At 42.6% G+C, this 22,080-nt stretch overlaps 2 pseudogenes across 2 annotated transcripts; one reads left to right on the forward strand and one right to left on the reverse strand.

Annotated features, from left to right (window-relative positions):
- Window positions 1-12,387: 12,387 nt before the first annotated feature.
- Window positions 12,388-14,258, reverse strand: LOC309960874 (elongation factor 1-alpha 1-like; annotated as a pseudogene). Its single transcript has one exon. The product of its transcript is annotated as an elongation factor 1-alpha 1-like (transcript).
- A 5,594-nt stretch (window positions 14,259-19,852) lies between these two features.
- Window positions 19,853-21,661, forward strand: LOC309960893 (recombining binding protein suppressor of hairless-like; annotated as a pseudogene). The gene has a single exon. The product of its transcript is annotated as a recombining binding protein suppressor of hairless-like (transcript).
- The last annotated feature ends 419 nt before the right edge of the window (window positions 21,662-22,080 follow it).

The following is a 22,080-nucleotide window of genomic DNA, read 5'->3' on the forward strand; positions in this document are numbered from 1 at the left end:
CCACAAGGGCTGCACTAAAACTCTCAAGGTGAGAAGCAAATTCATGTCTGAGTTTCCTGACAGCTAAGGCAAAGAGGGGAACATGGCCAGCTATGAGACCTACAGTGTTCATTAGACAAAGACAGGCCATTGTATCAGAAGCAGCCCTGGATTTTTTTTTTTTTTATGGACAAAGATGACACTGAAATCATCTGCTTTAGCCTTCATGCTGTTTGGTAGGGTGACTACTTGGTAACCCCTTAGCTGTTTTGGAGGGAGCTTAGTCCTGTGTTCAGCCTCACTCATCCACTCCAAGAGGTGACCAGAAATTTATCCTAGCCAGAAGGAGCAGTGATAGGTTAAGGGACACTCAAGGGGCATGATTGGGTGGGAGAGGTAAGTAAATAGACTGTTCCTGCCCTTCTGTCCCCTCGAGAACCCAGTATCAATTTCCAATCTTATCTCCACTAATACAGAGGAAAGTTACAAAGAAATCTGGCAAAGGTCAATGACCTCTGGATCTCCTGTTTGTCTCTCTTGATTTCTTCAGCTCCTTTGGAGTACCACTTAAGTGAGAAGTTTGGTTTGGCTGATGGTATCTTTCTAAGAGAGACCCAGTGAGATGGGGCAAGGAAGCTGATTTGCCAAATGATGAAAAGGTGATTTTCACTCTAGTAAAGGATTTTCTTTTTTAAAAGATGTTTGAAAGGATTTTTTAAAAAGTAATACATCCACGTGGTAAAACAAAATTCCAACAGGGCAGAAAGGGTCAACCAATAATGCCATAGTTTCATATATTCTTGCAGAGATATTCATATTTGTACAAATACATAAATGCTTTTTGCTATGTAAATGAGAATTTATGATACAAACTCTTCCCTTCTTTTTTTTTTTTCTTTGACTTATTGTCTCTTGGAGAACATTCCCTCTGAGTTCCTATTAAGCTACTTTATTCTTTTAAAATGTGGAATGGTGTTCTGTTTTATGAGTACCATCATTTACATATCTCATATCCCAACTCACGGATATTAGGCTGTTTCCAGTGTTTTGCTATTACAAACAAGACTTCAGCGACATCAGTGAAATCTGAATCTACATCAGTCAGGGTTCTGGAAGGAAACAGCACTGAAATGCAGAAGGCTCAAACAAAGAGACTTATGAAAGGGACTACTTTACAGAGGTGTGGGCAGGATGGATGTTCAGGCACCAATGAGCTGACAACAGCAGGAAGGGGTTACCAAACCTGGGCCTCCAGGGGAAAATGGTACCATTGGAGCCTCGGGGAAGCAGGCATGTGGGGATAGGACCACCTAGTAAGAGCTGTGCATTTCCAGAAGCATGGCATCAGAGATAGAAGGAACAGGGAAGAAATACCTCCGCCGCACTCTCTTCCTGCCCTGCAAACTCTTGCAAGTGCCTCCCATTAGCCAAACCCAATCACAGAGGCCAGTAGGCAAGGGGCCCAGGCGACCAGAGTGACCCGCCCTCCTGGGACAAAGATGGGTACAGAAGAGCAGTAAATGGATCTGGGGTGGGAGTGGAGCATATACACAGTGTATCTGTGGGATTCCTAGAAGTGGAAATTCTAGCTTAAAGGCATGTGCATTTTTCTTTTTACATCTTTATTTTACATCTTTATTACAATGGTGTGTTAGTTTCTGCTTTATAACAAAGTGAATCAGATATACATACACATATGTTCCCATATCTCTTCCCTCTTGCATCTCCCTCCCTCCCACCCTCCCTATCCCACCCCTCCAGGTGGTCACAAAGCACCGAGCTGATCTCCCTGTGCTATGCAGCTGCTTCCCACTAGCTATCTACCTTACGTTTGGTAGTGTATATATGTCCATGACTCTCTCTCGCTTTGTCACAGCTTTCCCTTCCCCCTCCCCATATACTCAAGTCCATTCTCTAGTAGGTCTGTGTCTTTATTCCTGTGTTACCCCTAGGTTTTTTATGATATTTTTTTCCTTAAATTCCAAATATATGTGTTAGCATACAGTATTTGTCTTTCTCCTTCTGACTTACTTCACTCTGTATGACAGACTCTAGGTCTATCCACCTCATTACAGATAGCTCAATTTCGTTTTTTTTATGGCTGAGTAATATTCCATTGTATATATGTGCCACATCTTCTTTATCCATTCATCTGATGATGGACACTTAGGTTGTTTCCATCTCCGGGCTATTTTAAATAGAGCTGCAATGAACATTTTGGTACATGACTCTTTTTGAATTATGGTTTTCTCAGGGTATATGCCCAGTAGTGGGATTGCTGGGTCATATGGTAGTTCTATTTGTAGTTTTTTAAGGAACCTCCATACTGTTCTCCACAGTGGCTGTATCAATTTACATTCCCACCAGCAGTGCAAGAGGGTTCCCTTTTCTCCACACCCTCTCCAGCATTTATTGTTTCTAGATTTTTTGATGATGGCCATTCTGACTGGTATGAGATGATATCTCATTGTAGTTTTGATTTGCATTTCTCTAATGATTAATGATGTTGAGCATTCTTTCATGTGTTTGTTGGCATTCTGTATATCTTCTTTGGAGAAATGTCTATTTAGGTCTTCTGCTCATTTTTGGATTGGGTTGTTTGGTTTTTTGTTATTGAGCTGCATGCGCTGCTTATAAATTTTGGAGATTAATCCTTTGTCAGTTGCTTCATTTGCAAATATTTTCTCCCATTCTGAGGGCTGTCTTTTGGTCTTGTTTATGGTTTCCTTTGCTGTGCAAAAGCTTTGAAGTTTCATTAGGTCCCATTTGTTTATTTTTGTTTTTATTTCCATTTCTCTAGGAGGTGGGTCAAAAAGGATCTTGCTGTGATTTATGTCATAGAGTGTTCTGCCTATGTTTTCCTCTAACAGTTTGATAGTTTCTGGCCTTATATTTAGGTCTTTAATCCATTTTGAGCTTATTTTTGTGTATGGTGTTAGGGAGTGATCTAATCTCATACTTTTACATGTACCTGTCCAGTTTGCCCAGCACCACTTATTGAAGAGGCTGTCCTTTCTCCACTGTACATTCCTGCCTCCTTTATCAAAGATAAGGTGACCATATGTGCGTGGGTTTATCTCTGGGCTTTCTATCCTGTTCCATTGATCTATCTGTCTGTTTTTGTGCCAGTACCATACTGTCTTGATTACTGTAGCTTTGTAGTATAGTCTGAAGTCAGGGAGCCTGATTCTTCCAGCTCTGTTTTTCTTTCTCAAGCTTGCTTTGGCTATTCGGGGTCTTTTGTGTTTCCATACAAATTGTGAGAGTTTTTGTTCTAGTTCTGTGAAAAATGCCACTGGTAGTTTGATAGGGATTGCATTGAATCTGTAGATTGCTTTGGGTAGTAGAGTCATTTCTCACAATGTTGATTCTTCCAATCCAAGAACAAGGTGTATCTCTCCATCTATTTGTATCATCTTTAATTTCTTTCATCAGTGTCTTATAATTTTCTGCATACAGGTCTTTTGTCTCCTTAGGTAGGTTTATTCCTAGATATTTTATTCTTTTTGTTGCAATGGTAAATGGAAGTGTTTTCTTGATTTCACTTTCAGATTTTTCATCATTAGTGTATAGGAAAGCCAGAGATTTCTGTGCATTAATTTTGTATCCTGCTACTTTACCAAATTCATTGATTAGCTCTAGTAGTTTTCTGGTAGCATCTTTAGGATTCTCTATGTATACTATCATGTCATCTGCAAATAGTGACAGCTTTACTTCTTCTTTTCCAATTTGGATTCCTTTTATTTCCTTTTCTTCTCTGATTGCTGTGGCTAAAACTTCTAAAACTATGTTGAATACGAGTGGTGAGAGTGGGCAACCTTTTCTTGTTCCTGATCTTAGTGGAAATGCTTTCAGTTTTTCCCCATTGAGGATGATATTGGCTGTGGGTTTGTCGTATATGGCCTTTACTATGTTGAGGAAAGTTCCCTCTATGCCTAATTTCTGCAAGGTTTTTATCACAAATGGGTGTTGAATTTTGCCGAAACCTTTCTCTGCACCTATTGACATGGTCATATGGTTTTTCTCCTTCAATTTGTTAATATGGTGTATCATGTTGATTGATTTGCGTACATTGAAGAATCCTTGCATTCCTGGAATAAACCCCACTTGATCATGGTGTATGATCCGTTTAGTGTGCTGTTGGATTCTTTTTGCTAGTATTTTGTTGAGGATTTTTGCATCTATGTTCATCAGTGATATTGACCTGTAGTTTTCTTTCTTTGTGACATCCTTGTCTTGTTTTGGTATCAGGGTGATGGTGGCCTCATAGAATGAGTTTCGGAGTGTTCCTCCCTCTGCTATATTTTGGAAGAGTTTGAGAAGGATAGGTATTAGCTCTTCTCTAAATGTTTGATAGAATTCGCCTGTGAAGAGATCTGGTCCTGGGCTGTTGTTTGTTGGAAGATTTTTAATCACAGTTTCAATTTCAGTGTTTGTGATTGTTCTGTTCATATTTTCTATTTTTTCCTTATTCAGTCTTGGCACGTTGTGCATTTCTAAGCATTTGTCCATTTCTTCCTGGTTGTCCATTTTATTGGCATAGAGTTGCTTTTAGTAATCTCTCATGATCTTTTGTATTTCTGCAGTGTCAGTTGTTACTTCTCCTTTTTCATTTCTAATTCTATTGATTTGAGTCTTCTCCCTTTTTTTCTTGATGAGTCTGGCTAATGGTTTATCAATTTTGTTTATCTTCTCAAAGAACCAGCTTTTAGTTTTATTGATCTTTGCTATTGTTTCCTTCATTTCTTTTTCATTTATTTCTGATTGATTTTTATGATTTCTTTCCTTCTGCTAACTTTGGGGTCTTTTTGTTCTACTTTCTCTAATTGCTTTAGGTGCAAGGTTAGGTTGTTTATTCGAGATGTTTCCTGTTTCTTAAGGTAGGATTGTATTGCTATAAACTTCCCTCTTAGAACTGCTTTTGCTGCATCCCATAGATTTTGGGTAGTCGCGTCTCCATTGTCATTTGTTTCTAGGTATTTTTTTATTTCCTCTTTGATTTCTTCAGTGATCACTTCGTTATTAAGTAGTGTATTGTTTAGCCTCCGTGTGTTTGTATTTTTTACAGATCTTTTCCTGTAATTGATATCTAGTCTCATAGCGTTGTGGTCGGAAAAGATACTTGATACAATTTCAATTTTCTTAAATTTACCAAGGCTTGATTTGTGACCCAAGATATGATCTATCCTGGAGAATGTTCCATGAGCACTTGAGAAAAATGTGTATTCTGTTGTTTTTGGATGGAATGTCCTATAAATATCAATTAAGTCCATCTTGTTTAATGTATCATTTAAAGCTTGTGTCTCCTTATTTATTTTCATTTTGGATGATCTGTCCATTGGTGAAAGTGGGGTGTTAAAGTCCCCTAGTATGAATGTGTTACTGTTGATTTCCCCTTTTATGGCTGTTAGTATTTGCCTTATGTATTGAGGTGCTCCTATGTTGGGTGCATAAATATTTACAATTGTTATATCTTCTTCTTGGGTCGATCCCTTGATCATTATGTAGTGTCCTTCTTTGTCTCTTTTAATAGTCTTTATTTTAAAGTCTATTTTGTCTGATATGAGAATTGCTACTCCAGCTTTCTTCTGGTTTCCATTTGCATGAAATATCTTTTTCCATCCCCTCACTTTCAGTCTGTATGTGTCTCTAGGTCTGAAGTGGGTCTCTTGTAGACAGCATATATATGGGTCTTGTTTTTGTATCCATTCAGCCAATCTGTGTCTTTTGGTATGGTAGGAGCATTTAGTCCATTTACATTTAAGGTAATTATCGATATTTATGTTCCTATTCCCATTTTCTTAATTGTTTTGGGTTCGTTATTGTAGGTCTTTTTCTTCTCTTGTGTTTCTTGCCTAGAGAAGGTCCTTTAGCAGTTGTTGTAAAGCTGGTTTGGTGGTGCTGAACTCTCTCAGCTTTTGCTTATCTGTAAAGGTTTTTATTTCTCCATCAAATCTGAATGAGATCCTTGCTGGGTAGAGCAATCTTGGTTGCAGGTTTTTCTCCTTCATCACTTTAAATATGTCCTGTCAGTCCCTTCTGGCTTGCAGAGTTTCTGTTGAAAGATCAGCTGTTAACCTTATGGGGATTCCCTTGTGTGTTATTTGTTGTTTTTCCCTTGCTGCTTTTAGTATGTTTTCTTTGTATTTAATTTTTGACAGTTTGATTAATATGTGTCTTGGCGTATTTCTCCTTGGATTTATCCTGTGTGGGACTCTCTGTGCTTCCTGGACTTGATTAACTATTTCCTTTCCCATATTAGGGAAGTTTTCAACTATAATCTCTTCAAATATTTTCTCAGTCCCTTTCTTTTTCTCTTCTTCTTCTGGAACCCCTATAATTTGAATGTTGGTGCATTTAATGTTGTCCCGGAGGTCTATGAGACTGTCCTCAGTTCTTTTCATTCTTTTTTCTTTATTCTTCTCTGCAGTAGTTATTTCCACTATTTTATATTCCAGGTCATTTATCCGTTCTTCTGCCTCAGTTATTCTGCTATTGATCCCATCTAGAGTATTTTTAATTTCTTTTATTGTGTTGTTCATCATTGTTTGTTTCATCTTTAGTTCTTCTAGGTCCTTGTTAAATGTTTCTTGCATTTTGTCTATTCTATTTCCAAGATTTTGGATCATCTTTAGTATCATTATTCTGAATTCTTTTTCAGGTAGACTGCCTACTTCCTCGTCATTTGTTAGGTCTGGTGGGTTTTTATCTTGCTCCTTCATCTGCTGTGTGTTTTTCTGTCTTCTCATTTTTCTTATCTTACTGTGTTTGGGGTCTCCTTTTTGCAGGCTGCAGATTCGTAGTTCCCATTGTTTTTGGTGTCTGTCCCCAGTGGCTAAGGTTGGTTCAGTGGGTTGTGTAGGCTTCCTGGTGGAGGGGACTAGTGCCTGTGTTCTGGTGTATGAGGCTGGATCTTGTCTTTCTGGTGGGCAGGTCCACATCTGGTGGTGTGTTTTGGGGTGTCTGTGGACTTATTATGATTTTAGGCAGCCTCTCTGCTAATGGGTGGGGTTGTGTTCCTGTCTTGCTAGTTGTTTGGCATAGGATGTCCAGCACTGTAGCTTGCTGGTCGTTGAGTGAAGCTGGGTGTTGAGATGGAGATCTCTGGGAGATTTTCGCCGTTTGATATTATGTGGAGCTGGGAGGTCTCTTGTGGACCAGTTTCCTGAAGTTGTCTCTCCCACCTCAGAGGCACAGCACTGACTCCTGGCTGCAGCACCAAGAACCTTTCATCCACACGGCTCAGAATAAAAGGGAGAAAAAGTAGAAAGAAAGAATTAGTAGAACTAGAAAGAGAGAAAGAAAGGAGGGAGGGAGGGAGGAAGGAAGGAATGAGGGAAGGAAAAAAAGCAAGGAGATAAAGTAAAATAAAATAAAGTAAGATAAAATATAATAAAGTTATTAAAATAAAAGTATAATTATTAAGAGAAAAACAATTTTTAAAACAGACGGATAGAACCCTAGGACAAATGGTGGAAGCAAAGCTATACAGACAAAATCTCACAGAGAAGCATACACATACACACTCACAAAAAGGGGAAAAGGGGAAAAAATCATAAATCTTGCTCTCAAAGTCCACCTCCTCAATTTGGGATGATTGGTTGTCTATTCATGTATTCCACACATGCAGGGTACATCAAGTTGATTGTGGAGCTTTAATCCGCTGCTCCTGAGGCTGCTGGGAGGTGTTTCCCTTTCTCTTCTTTGTTCACACAGCTCCCAGGGGCTCAGTTTTGGATTTGGCCCCGCCTCTGCGTGTAGGTCGCCGGAGTGCGCCTGCTCTTCCCTCAGACAGGAGGGGGTTAAAGGAGCCGCTGATTCAGGGCCTCTGGCTCACTCAGGCCGGGGGAGGGAGGGGCACGGAGCGCGGGGCGGGCCTGCGGCGGCAGAGGCCGGCGTGACTGAGGCGCGCCGTGCGTTCTCCCGGAGGAGTTGACCCTGGATCCTGGGACCCTGGCAGTGGCGGACTGCACGGGCTCCCCGGAAGGGGGGTGTGGAGAGTGACCTGTGCTCCCACACAGGCTTCTTGGTGGCGGCAGCAGCAGCCTTAGCGTCTTATGCCCGTCTCTGGGGCCCGCGCTTTTAGCCGCGGCTCGCGCCCGTCTCTGGAGCTCCTTTAAGCAGCGCTCTTAATCCCCTCTCCTCGCGCACCAGGAAACAAAGAGGTAAGAAAAAGTCTCTTGCCTCTTCGGCAGGTCCAGACTTTTCCCCGGACTCCCTCCCGGCCAGCCGTGGCGCACTAACCCCCTGCAGGCTGTGTTCACGTCGCCAACCCCAGTCCTCTCCCGGCGCTCCGACCGAAGCCCGAGCCTCAGCTCCCAGCCCCGCCCGCCCCGGCGGGTGAGCAGACAAGCCTCTCGGGCTGGTGAGTGCCGGTCGGCCCTGATCCTCTGTGCGGGAATCTCCCCGCTTTGCCCTCCGCACCCCTGTGGCTGCGCTCTCCTCCGCGGCTTTGAAGCTTTCCCACTCCGCCACCCGCAGTCTCCGCCCGCGAAGGGGCTTCCTAGTGTGTGGAAACCATTCCTCCTTCACAGCTCCCTCCCACTGGTGTAGGTCCCGTCCCTATTCTTTGGTCTCTGTTTATTCTTTTTTCTTTCGCCCTACCCAGGTACGTGGTGGTGGTGGGGGGTTTCTTGCCTTTTGGGAGGTCTGAGGTCTTCTGCCAGCGTTCAGTAGGTGTTCTGTAGGAGTTGTTCCATGTGTAGATGTATTTCTGGTGTATCTGTGGGGAGGAAGGTGATCTTCGCCGGCATGTGCATTTTTATTACTGTTTGCAAGTCAATATTGATTTTCTTTTTTTTAATAGATTTATTTATTTATGGCTGCGTTGGGTCTTTGTTGCTGCGCGCGGGCTTTCTCTAGTTGAGACGAGCAGGGGCTACTCTTCTTTGTGGTGCGCGGGCTTCTCATTTCGGCGGCTTCTCCTGTTGCAGAGCATGGGCTCTAGGTGCACAGGCTTCAGTAGTGTGGCATGTGGGCTCAGTAGTGGTGGCTTGCGGGCTCTAGAGCACAGGCTCAGTAGTTGTGGTTCACGGGCTTAGTTGCTCTGCGGCATGTGGGATCTTCCCGGACCAGGGCTCAAACTCCTGTCCCCTGCATTGGCAGGTGGATTCTTAACCACTGCACCATGAGGGAAGTCCAATATTCATTTTCATTTACCCTTTCTCTGGGTTTTCTCTTTTCTTCTGTATTTCTGTATTTCTATTGGGAATAATTTTCCTTCTGTCAGAAGAACTCCCTTCAGTATTTCTTTGAGTGCAATTCTGACGGCTAGGAATTCTCTCTGTTTTGCTTGTCCTTTGACCTTTCATTTTGAAGGATAATTTCATGGAGTTGACGATCCTAGGTGGGCAGTTATTTTCTTTCAGCACCTTGTCTTCTGAATTTTATTGTCTCTGTTGAAAATCACCTCTCAGTCTTAGTGTGATTCCATTGAAGTTTCTACTTTTAAGCTTTTCTTTATATTTCTGGTTTTCAGCAGTTTGACTATGATATACCTCAATGTGGTTTTCTTTGTTTACATCATGATTGAATTCAGTGAACTTTTGAATCTGAATTATATTTCATCAGTTTCAGGAAATTCTTGTCTATTATCTTTAAATAATGCCCTTTTCTCTCTTTCCATATCCTTAGTTTGCGTATATTATCCCTTTTCACTGTGTGCCATTTGCCCCTTACACTCTTTTCTATACTTTCCATCCTTTTTTCTCTTTGTCTTTAGTCTGGATATTTTCTATTGTCTTACAGTTCACTAATCTGTCCTTTCTGGGTCTAAGTCTGCTCTTAAGCCCATCTATTGAATTTCCAATTTTCACTTACTGTATTTTTCAGTCCTAGCATTTTGATTTGATTCTTTTTTATAGGTTCTGATTATCTGAGAAATTATCTTTTTTTATCTCTTGAGACTGTAAGTGATGTTTTTTTCCTTCAGAGGGAGTTATCCTTTCTTTAGCTGGTCAGGGAGAGTGGGGACTGCTCATCTTAAGAAAGAGACTGAACCAACTTTAGTCTGGGTTGCAGTTTTGGCAAACCTCTGTCTATCTCTATTTCCCCCTTTTAGGGTAGATCTCTCCAGGGGTTCCAACTATGAATCTGGGGTATTAAGCAGAGATCCTTTCTTTTAGTAGGGCTTGAACTCTTATTCTTGCATCCTGGCCACTGTGAGACTGCCAAAACCCTGCTTTTAGTTTCCAAGCCTTTCTATTTGTCTTCCTAGCCTCCTGCCCAGACAGCTTCAGAAGGTAGTGGATGCTTTCTGGGAAAACTGGTAGTGTTGGAACTCAGTATTCTTCTCCTTCCTCACTGGGGTCCTGGCCCCTAAGCTTCTCATTTTCTCTCTCTAGCCCCACAGATGGCCAAAAGATTTCCTGCTTTCTTTACCTCTTAACAGAAGTCCTCTGACTGGGGTCACTGGGATGCTTTGTCACCTGCCCTATAACTAGAATTGGTAAATACACTGAGGGAAAAAAAAGACTGTAGAATGTCAACTCATCATTCTTCAGCTGCTTTTTTTCCCCAGATGTTTTACCCATTAAGTCCTAGTGCCTCAATATGTTTCCAAAGCCTCAAGTAGATTTTTTTTTTTAGTATTTTATTGGCTTTTATAGTTCTTTATGGGAAGGTTGGTCTGCAACAACCTACTCCATTATATTCAGAAATGAAAGCCATGTCTGTTATCCTGTGTTTACTTTCCTTGATCCTCTGCTATTTTCCTTAGTTCCTCCCCTCATAAGAATTTTTAAATAAACGGTTTTCTTTGTATTTTGAGATTACATCTTACTGCATTTGATTCCAAGTGAATTGGGACTAGGTTACAACTTCAGCCCAAGATTACATGCCTCGATTCTCCCTCTGGATTAGTTATACATTAGCCAAACATTCTCTGACCTCAGGCAGAATAAGTCCCCATTTCCTTGTGTGTAAAATGGGAACACTAGTCTTTTCCTCATCAGGTTGTTTAAAGCTTAGTAAGATGATGTGTATCAAGATCTTAGCACAGGGTCTCAGACTTAGGGCAGCACTCAAAGTCACTATTAGGGAGAGATAAGAAAGGAATAAGACATAAGGAAATTTGTAGGGGGCCATTCATGGCAATCAGTTGTCCCTTCCCTTACCCAACCAGTTTACTTTTTCATTTATTTTTTGGTCATCATTCACTTTTGCATATGAGGTACAATCTAGAAGTTCTTTTAGTGAGGGTCTCATGGCAAAATCTGTAAGAGTTTTATCTTTTTTTAATCTGAAAATCTCTTTATTTTCATCATTATTGAAAGGTAACTTTGTTGTATATATAATTCTAGATTGGCAGTTATTATCTCTTAGAATTTTGAAAATATTGTTTAATTATCTTCTGGCTACATAAAAGATAATCTGCTTTTTCTCTCTGGCTGCTTTTAGGACTTTGTGTTTGGTGTTCTCTCATTTTGTTACTGTATACTTCTTTTTTTTTTTTTTTTTTTTGCGGTACCTCTCACTGCTGTGGCCTCTCCCGTTTCGGAGCACAGGCTCTGGACGCGCAGGCTCAGCCGCCGTGGTTCACGGGCTCAGCCACTCCGCGGCATGTGGGATCTTCCCAGACCGGGGCACGAACCCGCGTCCCTTGCATCGGCAGGCGGACTCTCAACCACTGCGCCACCAGGGAAGCCCTGTATACTTCTTTCTTTTCATTTATCTACTTCAGAAAATTTTTTTTTTTTCTAGAAAAGTCTCAGGTGTCATCTATTCCAACATCATGTCTCCTTGTTCTCTCTAATTCTTTCTTTAGGGAACTCCAATTCAATATGTTTTCAACCTTATCAGCCCATCCTCCAGGCTTTATAATCTCCGGTATTTTCCATTTTTAGCTATGTTCTGTCCTCAGATTTATCTTCTAACTCGCTTCCTCTTCAGCTGTGTTGTTGCTCTTCTTTTCACCTTGGTTTTTGGTGTATTTTGTGATTTTTGATATTTGATGGAATTTTCTTGGAACTCTGTGAAGTCTGGGTTCTCTCTGAAAAAACTGACTTTTGCTTTGCAAGACAACTCTTTTTTTTTTTTTTTACACTACAGAAGTAGTATAAATTGTTCTGTAAAAACATGGATAAACTCTGGTTTATCGATGTCAAGCTTGTGACAGATAAGTGTATTACTTCTCTTGCTTAGCAGAAGAGAGATATATATAGGGAGAGAGAGAGATAGATAGATTATCTTTTTACTGAGAGGCTGGGAAACTGAGCTTTGTGCAGTGGTCACCAATCTGAACTTCACCTTGCTAAGTCCCTACATCATGCCTCCTCTCCCTCATGACACCAGTTAAAACTCTTATTCTGGGTCACAGAGGAGCAGGAGATGCCTCTGGTTCCAGCTCTTGCTGACTTATTTGGAATCTGGCACCCATCTCATCTTTGGCTTTTGGGTATCTCCCTTACTTTCTTTCCATCTCAGTCATGCATTTTAAAATATATTAAAAATTTTTTTATCTAGCATTTTTAAGTGTTTTTTTTTAATAGCAAGAGATGCATCAGGATATCCAGTGTGCAACAACACAACTCATTCATTACTTTTTTTTTTCTCATTAAACTTTCTTAATGGGTCTCAAATTCTGTGACAGATTTTTGGTCAAGTTGTTTCCATTAAAAAGTACTGATTTTGGGCTCCCCTGGTGGCGCAGTGGTTGGGAGTCAGCCTGCCGATGCAGGGGACGCGGGTTCGTGCCCCGGTCCGGGAAGATCCCACATACCACGGAGCGGCTGGGCCCGTGAGCCATGGCCGCTGAGTCTGTGCGTCCGGAGCCTGTGCTCCGCAACGGAAGAGGCCACAGCAGTGAGAGGCCCGCATACCACACACACACACAAAAAAGTACTTATTTTAAAAACTAATAACTTAAAACGGCCACACACAAAACAAACGGTCCACAAAACATTCTCCTTTCCTTCTGAAGATTTTACGATGCATTGTTATCATTTACCAGGCTTTTGCTGTTAAACTTAAATGGCCAATTGAGACAAACAGTTCTGAGACCCTTTTTCCACCACTGATTAAGACTGGGGTGGCAGGTATTGGGGATAATATTCATTTAGCCTTCTGAGCTTTCTGGGCAGACTTGGTGACCTTGCCAGCTCCAGCTGCCTTCTTGTCCACTGCTTTGATGACACCCACAGCAACCATCTGTCTCATGTCACAAACAGCAAAACGGCCCCAGAGGAGGATAGTCAGAGAAGCTCTCAACAAAAATGGGTTTGCCAGGAACCATATCAACAATGACAGCATCACCAGATTTCAAGAATTTGGGGCCATCTTCCAGCTTCTTCCCAGAATGACGATCAATCTTCTTCAGCTCAGCAAACTTGCAAGCAATGTGACAATCCAGCACAGGTGCATAGCCAGCACTGATTTGGCCTGGGTGGTTCAAGATAATCACCTGAGCTGTGAAGCCAGCTGCTTCTATCGGTGGGTCATTTTTGCTGTCAGCAGCCGCATTGCCACGACGAACATCTTTGACAGACACGTTCTTGACATGGAAGCCCACATTGTCCCCAAGAAGGGCTTCACTCAAAGCTTCATGGTGCATTTCAACAGACTTCACTTCAGTTGTCACGTTGACTGGAGCAAAGGTGACCACCATGCCAGGTTTGAGAACACCAGTCTCCACTCGACCCACAGGGACAGTGGCAATGCCACCAATTTTGTAGACATCCTGGAGGGGCAAACGCAAGCGCTTGTCAGTTGGGCGAGTTGGTGGCAGGATGCAATCCAGAGCTTCAAGCAGCGTGCTTCCACTGGCATTGCCATCCTTACGGGTGACTCTCCATCCCTTGAACCACATGGCATGTTAGCACTTGGCTCCAGCATGTTTTCACCGTTCCAGCCAGTAACTGGCACAAATGCTACTGTGTCGGGGTTGTAGCCAATTTTCTTAATGTAGATGCTGACTTCCTTAACAGTTTCCTCGTATCTCTTCTGGCTGTAGGGTGGGTCAGTGGAATCCATTTTGTTAACTGCAACAATTAGTTGTTTCACACCCAGAGTGTAGGCCAGAGGGGATGCTCACAGATCTGCCCGTTCTTGGAAATACCTGCTTCAAATTCACCAACACCAGCAGCAAAAATCAGGACAGCACCATCAGCCTGGGATGTGCCTGTAATCATCTTTTTGTTTTTTGTTGTTTTTTTTTTTTGCGGTACGCGGGCCTCTCACCGTTGTGGCCTCTCCCGTTGCGGAGCACAGGCTCCGGATGCGCAGGCTCAGCGGCCATGGCTCACGGGCCTAGCCGCTCCGCGGCATGTGGGATCTTCCCGGACCGGGGCACGAACCCGTGACCCCTGCATCGGCAGGTGGACTCTCAACCACTGCGCCACCAGGGAAGCCCAGGCCAGTGTTCTTATTGCAAGTTCATGTCAGGTCCTGGTGATAGAGGGGCGTGCACTCCCACTTTGGACCCACCACTGGAGGTGGAAAGTGCAGCGACTTATCTGACTTGGCCACAGGAAGCCGGGCAGTCCACGGAGGCCCAGCAGCAGGTCCCTAACCAGGTTGAGGGTAGGAGGGCATTCCCTTCCAGCTCTCTCCCTTGGTGCAGGAAGTGCTATAGGCAACATCACTGTGTATATAATGGGCAACAACCCTGAGCCTGCTGTGGGGCTGCCTGGGTTCAGATCCTACCTCGGCCTCAACCATTGTGTCAACTTGCAGAAATTGCTGAAAAGTCCCTGACCCTCATTTGTAAAATGGGGATAATATTAATGCCTGCCTAGTAGGGCTATTGTAAAAGCAATATATTTCCAACACTTGGAACAGTACCTAGCACTATAAAATACTTGGCGCTATAAAATATTAGCTGTTATTAGACACATCATCCTTCTTGATCACCATTCTAGTTAAGTTTATTAATACATCATGGACTTAAGGGATAAAAAGAGAACACTCATTCATCTTATCTAATTATTACATGTCCTTCTAGTAACAAATGATTCCAATTAGGTTTGATTAAATAAGTATACCAAAGAAGTAATTTTTGCTAAATTTTAATAATTATATATATCCTCCTCAATGTAATTCTGTTTCATTGGGGATAAAATTTAAAATATTAATAGAGTCCAAATTACCTCAAAAGTAAGCATTTTGTCTTATGAGACACATGAAAGCATTTGCAATTTTGTCATCTCTTGTCTAATTATTTCCACTCTGAAGACAAAGTGTACATTCAAGAGGCTTCTTGTTAAATGTGTGGCTAATTGTCAAATCAGTATTTTCGGCCTGGACTTTTTTTCTGGAATTCAAGAACATTGCTTCCTATGAAAAAAAAATTAGCTGTTATTATTTTCCTAAAAACAAGACTTTTCGAGTAGAATTTTTCTAATACTTTATAATGAGATGGTGGCATCTCTGCAAGAGATGCTGCTTTTCCATTTGCAGTGGTAATACAGTGTTTATTTTGAAAATTCATTAATTAAGTTTTAAAAAAAGCAGATTTAAAGAAAAATATGAAATTAGACAAAAGTACTGAAAGACATGATAAAAGTTGTGAAGATGGTATACAATGATTGGTTTGGAAGACTCATTTCCAGTAGCTTTTTATTTATTTATTTATTTATTTATTTATTTATTTATGGCTGCGTTGGGTCTTCATTGCTGCGCGCGGGCTTTCTCTAGTTGCAGCGAGCAGGGGCTACTCTTCGTCGCGATGCGCGGGCTTCTCACTGCGGTGGCTTCTCCTGCTGCGGAGCACGGGCTCTAGGCTGGAGGGCTTCAGTAGTTGTGGCTCGCGGGCTCTAGAGCACAGGCTCAGTAGTTGTGGTGCATGGGCTTAGTTGCTCCGCGGCATGTGGGACCTTCCTGGACTAGGGCTCGAACCCGTGTCCCCTGCATTGGCAGGCGGATTCTTAACCACTGTGCCACCAGGGAAGTTCCTCCAGTAGCTTTTGAACTCATGGTGGTACCCTAAGATTTTAACGAGCCTGACAACTATTCCTCCTGCCCCAGAAGTTCCCCTGGAAATAGCTTAATTTTTTATCTGAATTCATTAACATGTTCTCCAAAGGGTTTTTTTTTTTGATTGAATACCTTCTTCAGTTAAAAACGAAACAAAAACTTGAGCATGCAACCCCCATATAAGTTTGTTTAAAATTTGTAAATTGTATTTATATATGAGACAGAATCGTGCAGTAGTTATAAATGTAAACTCTGTAGCCAGACTGTGGTGTTCAAATCCCAGCTCTGCCACTTCTCAGCTGTGTGACATTGGAGGGGTCAGCTGACTTGTCTGTGCTTATAAAGTACAAATAATAATATCTATATATGTAAGCTCTTAGAACATTGCCTGGCATGGAAGAAGAACTCAGTTGCTTTATCTAGTATTATGACAACTGTGCAATAGAAATCTTAAGATCAAGATAAAAATAAATAGAAATAGAAGGTCCAATATGTCCCTTAACAGTCATGTGAACCATGGGGTGCGTTCACCCGCAGTTTGGAGACTGCTGGCTTCAGCAATGGTAAGAACATACCATGTCCCTAAGTATTCTGAACCTTGAGGTACCTTGTAAAGCTTAGAGGACTGTGGGTGGATTTCCCCACACCTGGATTATGGGCACTTCATTTCTATGCAAACCTCCTGGTTTTGCTCTTGTAAACAGTAATCAGGTCAGGCTGACTGGGGCCAGGGAGTCCTTGGCTTCTTGGCTAGACCTGCCCAATCACTATTCCGGATGGAGCAGTGCCTGGGCTTTGCTTCTTGCTTTGCACGTGCTACCCTAGGCTTAGGCAGCACCCACCCAAAGTCAGGAAGACAGTGGCCCATAGGGACAGCTGCATGTCAGTCTGTGCTGTGAAACCAGCCATCATTTCAATCAAATGTGATAACAGCTGATTAAAGCATTTCTACCTAAAGACTGATTTGTAGCACGTTCACACGGACTGAGTCCCCTGCTGCAGGCAGCTGTTCTTCTTGACACGGGGCCGACAGCAGGACTTGGGAGGGTCCCCTCAGATGCTCCAGCAGCCAGGAAGCTGATGGCCCTGGAAATGCTGAGAGAGGCTGGCTTCACCAGGACTGGTTGAAGGATTGGCACCTTTGAATCTGTCCAGGGAAAGGGCTGGTGGGCTCTGTGTGAACAACTGGGAATAGTAAACCCAGTGGGAACTGGATCTAGTTACCAATAGCAGATCTCAGTGGATCTACAGAAATTGCCCCCAAATGCCATCTGCTTTAGGTCAGATAATTTTCGAGTTGAAAAGGCCCTACAGACAGGCCATCTAGTGGATCCCAAACCTGGCTGCTTACAGTGTCAGTGGGGACCTCCCCAGTCAGACCTCCCTCTCGCCCAACCCAGAGGTAACTTTACCCTGAATTTGCTGATTATAAAAACCATCTGTGAAGTTTGGGGCCCGGTAGGTCTGGGGTGATGTTCAGGAATCTGTATTTTTACAAAGTGCCTCCAGTGATGAGCTGGAATGGGTGGATACTGGTCATCACTGAGGCTTGCTTGAGTGGCTTGAGCACTGGAGTTAGAGCTGAAGGACCAGAGGGCCAACCCTGGTGGTGCCACCTCCCAACTATGTGACATTGGGTGAGGGATGCATCCTCTGTGAGTCTCATTTTCTTCCTCTGCAAAAAGGGCATAAGGACAAAAACCTCCATTGTTCTCAAAATAAACTCCCTTGATCTTGTGCCTATGAACCCGTAAAATGCTACACAGACATAGGACTTAAAGACTCATGCCAATGGCTCATCCAGCCTAGGGTTGGTCACCTCCAGCAACAGGGAGCTCATTACTTCTAGAGACAACCCCTTTTTCTTTGGGAAGTTCCTGGAGACAAAAGGTCCTTCCTTACTTTGAGCAGAAATCTGTTCTTTAATATTTATCTAAGGAAAATGAAAACACGAACTCGAAAAGATATAGGCATCCCCACGTTCATTGCAGTGCGATTTACAGTAGCCAGAAGCAACCTAAGTGCCCAATGATGGATGAATGGATAAAGAAAACGTGGTATATATAATGTGGAATAGTTTTCTGCCATAAAGAAAAAAGGAAATCATCCCATTTGAAACAACATGGCTGGAACTTGAGGGCATTATGCTAAGTAATAAATCAGACAGAGAAAGACAAATACTGTATGATCTTACTTATATGTGGAATCTAAGAAACAGAAAACCAAAACAAACAAGCAAGCAAACAAAAAAACAAGCTCATAGATACAGAGACTAGATTGGTGGTTCCAGAGGTGTGGGGTGGGGAGTAGGTGAAATGGGTGAAGGGGCTTAAAGGGTACAAACTTCCAGTTATAAAATAAATGTCAGGGGGATGTAATGTACAGCATGGTGACTATAGTTAATAACACTGTATTGCATATTTGAAAGTTGCTAAGAGAGTAGATCTTAAAATTTGTCTTCCCCCCCAAAAAAATTTTTTGTAACTGTGTGTGGTGATGGATGTTAACTAAACTTATTGTGATAATTTGCAGTACATACAAATATTGAATCATTAAGTCGTACACCTGAAACTAATATAATGTTTATTTATTTATTTATTTTTGGCTGCATTGGGTCTTTGTTGCTGCTCGCAGGCTTCCTCTAGTTGTGGTGAGCGGGGGCTTCTCTTGTTGCGGAGCATGGGCTCTAGGCATGCGGGCTTCAGTAGTTGTGGCGCACGGGCTCAGTAGTTGTGGCTTGCAGGCTCTAGAGCGCAGGCTCAGGAGTTGTGGTGCACGGGCTCAGTTGCTCTGCGGCATGTGGGATCTTCCTGGACCAAGGTTCGAATCCATGTCCCCTGCATTGGCAGGAGGATTCTTAACAACTGCACCACCAGGGAAGCCCCTACTATAATGTTAATGTCAGTTATATCTCAATTAAAAAGAAAGAAATTTATCCCCCGTCACCAATAATCCTCCATCTTATCACTCAGTTTTTATGTTATTCACAGTACTTATGAGTATCTAAATTTGTCTTGTTTATTTACTTGTTTACTTGCTTGTTATCCGTCTCCTATTAAGATGCAGTCTCCATCAGGGTAGGGACTGTGTTCACCACTTGTGTCCCTGATACCCAGAACAGTGCTTGATACACAAGAGAAGATCCATAAACTCTGGCTGGATCAGGAAAACAAAACAAAACAAAAAGTCCCAGAAACCTGTTCCCTGCAGTTTTCTCCCGTTGGATTTAATTCCTCTTTTTGGGAGGTCACAGATTAAATTTAATCCCTAACCTGCAGATTAGCCCGCTGAATAATTTGAGATAATCATATCCTTTTCCACCCCCTCCATACCTCACAACTCGAGGCTTCTCAAAACACTGTCTACTGAGAAGGTCCCTTTATGAATAAGCAGGATCCCCCAAATCACTATAGACATGGCTACATGCCAGCAAAGCTGGAGAGATGGATTCCAGGGTAGGTAATTCAGGAAGAGCCATTTGCTTCTAGTTAATTAAATCACTTATTTACCTTAATCACCAGCACTACGGGAGCTACTTACTAAAATATTTACTGAGTCAAGGCATAACATTTATGGAGCCCTTTTTATGTGCAAGGCACTGTGCTAAGTGATTTGCTGGCCCTTAATTCTTTACAATAAACCCTGAGAGAAAATGCTAGTGTCATTCGCACTTTATAGATGAAGAAACTGAGGATCAGAGAGGTTAAGAGAGCGTCCAAGTTCATGCAGCCAGCAAGGGGCACATTTGGGCTCAGCTCTGGCTGACTCGAAAGTCCACATGGGTGGAAATGGCACCTGCTGTGGCAGGTCATTGAAATTATGAAACTCTCATTGAAATGGAAGCATTATAGTTCTTCAGAACCATTATGATCTCAAAAGGAAAGGAGAATGATACAGATACACTGGCTGAGGTGTTTTGAGGTGCATCGAAGTGTGGCTTACCTTAACATGTTCTTGAAGTACCATGGCGTGGATTAAAAGAAAATTTGGTGAGCGGCTTCCACCTAAATGATTTACTAGGGAAGCTATGTGAAATGATTTAAAAGAGCAAGGGGATCAAACAGTACTACTTATTCTTCATGCAAAAGTTGCACAGAAGTCATATGGAAATGAAAAAAGGTTTTTTTGCCCTCCTCCTTGTGTGTATCTTATGGGCAGTGGATGGAAGGAAAAAAAGAACAAATGGAACGCGATGGTTGTTCTGAACAAGAGTCTCAACCCTGTGCATTTATTGGAATAGGAAATAGTGACCAAGAAATGCAGCAGCTAAACTGGGAAGGAAAGAACTATTGCACGGCCAAAACATTGTATATATCTGACTCAGACAAGAGAAAGCACTTCATGCTGTCTGTAAAGATGTTCTATGGCAGTAGTGATGACATTGGTGTGTTCCTCAGCAAACAGTTAAAAGTCACCTCCAAACCTTCCAAAAAGAAGCAGTCATTGAAAAATGCTGACTTATGCATTGCCTCAGGAACAAAGGTGGCTCTGTTTAATCGACTTCGATCCCAGTTAGTACCAGATGCTTGCATGTAGAAGGAGGTAATTTCCATGCCAGTTCTCAGCAGTGGGGAGCATTTTACATTCATCTCTCGGATGATGATGAATCAGAAGGAGAAGAATTCACAGTCCACGATGGATACATCCATTATGGACAAACAGTCACACTTGTGTGTTCAGTTACTGGCATGGCACTCCCAAGATTGATAATTAGGAAAGTTGATAAGCAAACCGCATTACTGGACGCAGGTGATCCTGTGTCACAGCTCCATAAATGTGCATTTTACCTTAAGGATACAGAAGGAATGTACTGTGCCTTTCTCAAGAAAGAATAATTCGGTTTCAGGCCACTCCATGCCCAGAAGAACCAAATAAAGAGATGGTAAATGATGGTGCCTCCTGGACAATCATTAGTACGGGTAAGGCAGAGTATACATTTTACGAGGGGATGGGCCCTGTCCTGGCCCCAGTCACACCGGTGCTTGTTGTAGAAAGTCTTCAGTTGAATGGCAGTGAGGATGTAGCAATCTTGAACTTCAGGACAGCATTTCACTCCAAATGTACAAGTGTGGTTTGGGGATGTAGAAGCTGAAACTATGTACAGATGTGGAGAGAGTATGCTCTGTGTTGCCCCAGACATTTCTGCATTCCGAGAAGGTTGGAGATGGGTCCGGCAGCCAGTCCAGGTTCCAGTAACTTTGGTCCGTAATGATGGAATCATTTATTCCACCAGCCTTAACCTTTACCTACACCCCAGAACCGGGGCCACGACCACATTGCAGCGCGGCGGGAGCAATCCTTTGAGCCAACTCTAGCCAAGTGCCCCCTAATGAGTCAAACACAAACAGCGAGGGGAGTTACACAAATGTCAGCACAAATTCAACCAGTGTCACGTCATCTACAGCAACAGTTGTGTCCTAACTACTGTCTTTTTGCTAGGACTTACACTGACTTGAGTGCAGCAAAATGTTGACCAAAAAAGAAAGAAAAAAATGAACAATCTTTTGTGGTTTCTTGGGAAAACTTTTCATACCCGGTGATACTATTCAAAAACCCCATTACCTGCAAGTGCTGATTTGAAGTGCAGAAGCCACAGTAAAACAAACAAAAAAACCCATCAAAATGTACAAACTTTTGGAAAAAAAAAAAAAAGTCCACATGCCCGTGATCATGGCCTTGCCTCCTGAGCTGGTGGTTTACATAATGGAAGGAAAAAGAAGAAGTAGAGCTTGTTCTCTTGTTTATTCTCTTATTTATTGGCTTATCTCTCTTCGCCTTTGGAATTTTTCCTATTCAGGCAAGAGCTAGATGCTCTGGAGACACAGGACACCCAAAGTTTACCGAACCTCATCAGACTCATCGGAAGAGCTTTGAACTTCCTTCAGGGAAAATGTTGCATCTTCTCTGTTTATATATCCTGCTCCAGCCTTCCCTTAAAAGGTTGAGTTTCACAACTCTTGAGCTACTTGTAGGCTTGGAGTGAGACCGGTCTAGAATCCCTTCCTGTCCTCTCCTTGTTCTTCTCAACAGACTGGGGTCAACTCCCACTCATTTCCCTGCCGAGTGGCTCCTGGGTGGGCCTTGTTGAGAAAGAGCCACGCTGGCTTTGGAGCAGCAGTTTCTGTCACCAGGGCCAGCATGCTGCCCCGTGGAGGCTGCAGGGCTGGGTGTCCTGGTGTGGCTTCTCAGACA

Source organism: Leucopleurus acutus, assembly GCF_964270905.1.
Source record: "Leucopleurus acutus genome assembly, chromosome: 4".
Classification (NCBI taxonomy): Eukaryota; Metazoa; Chordata; class Mammalia; order Artiodactyla; family Delphinidae; genus Leucopleurus; species Leucopleurus acutus.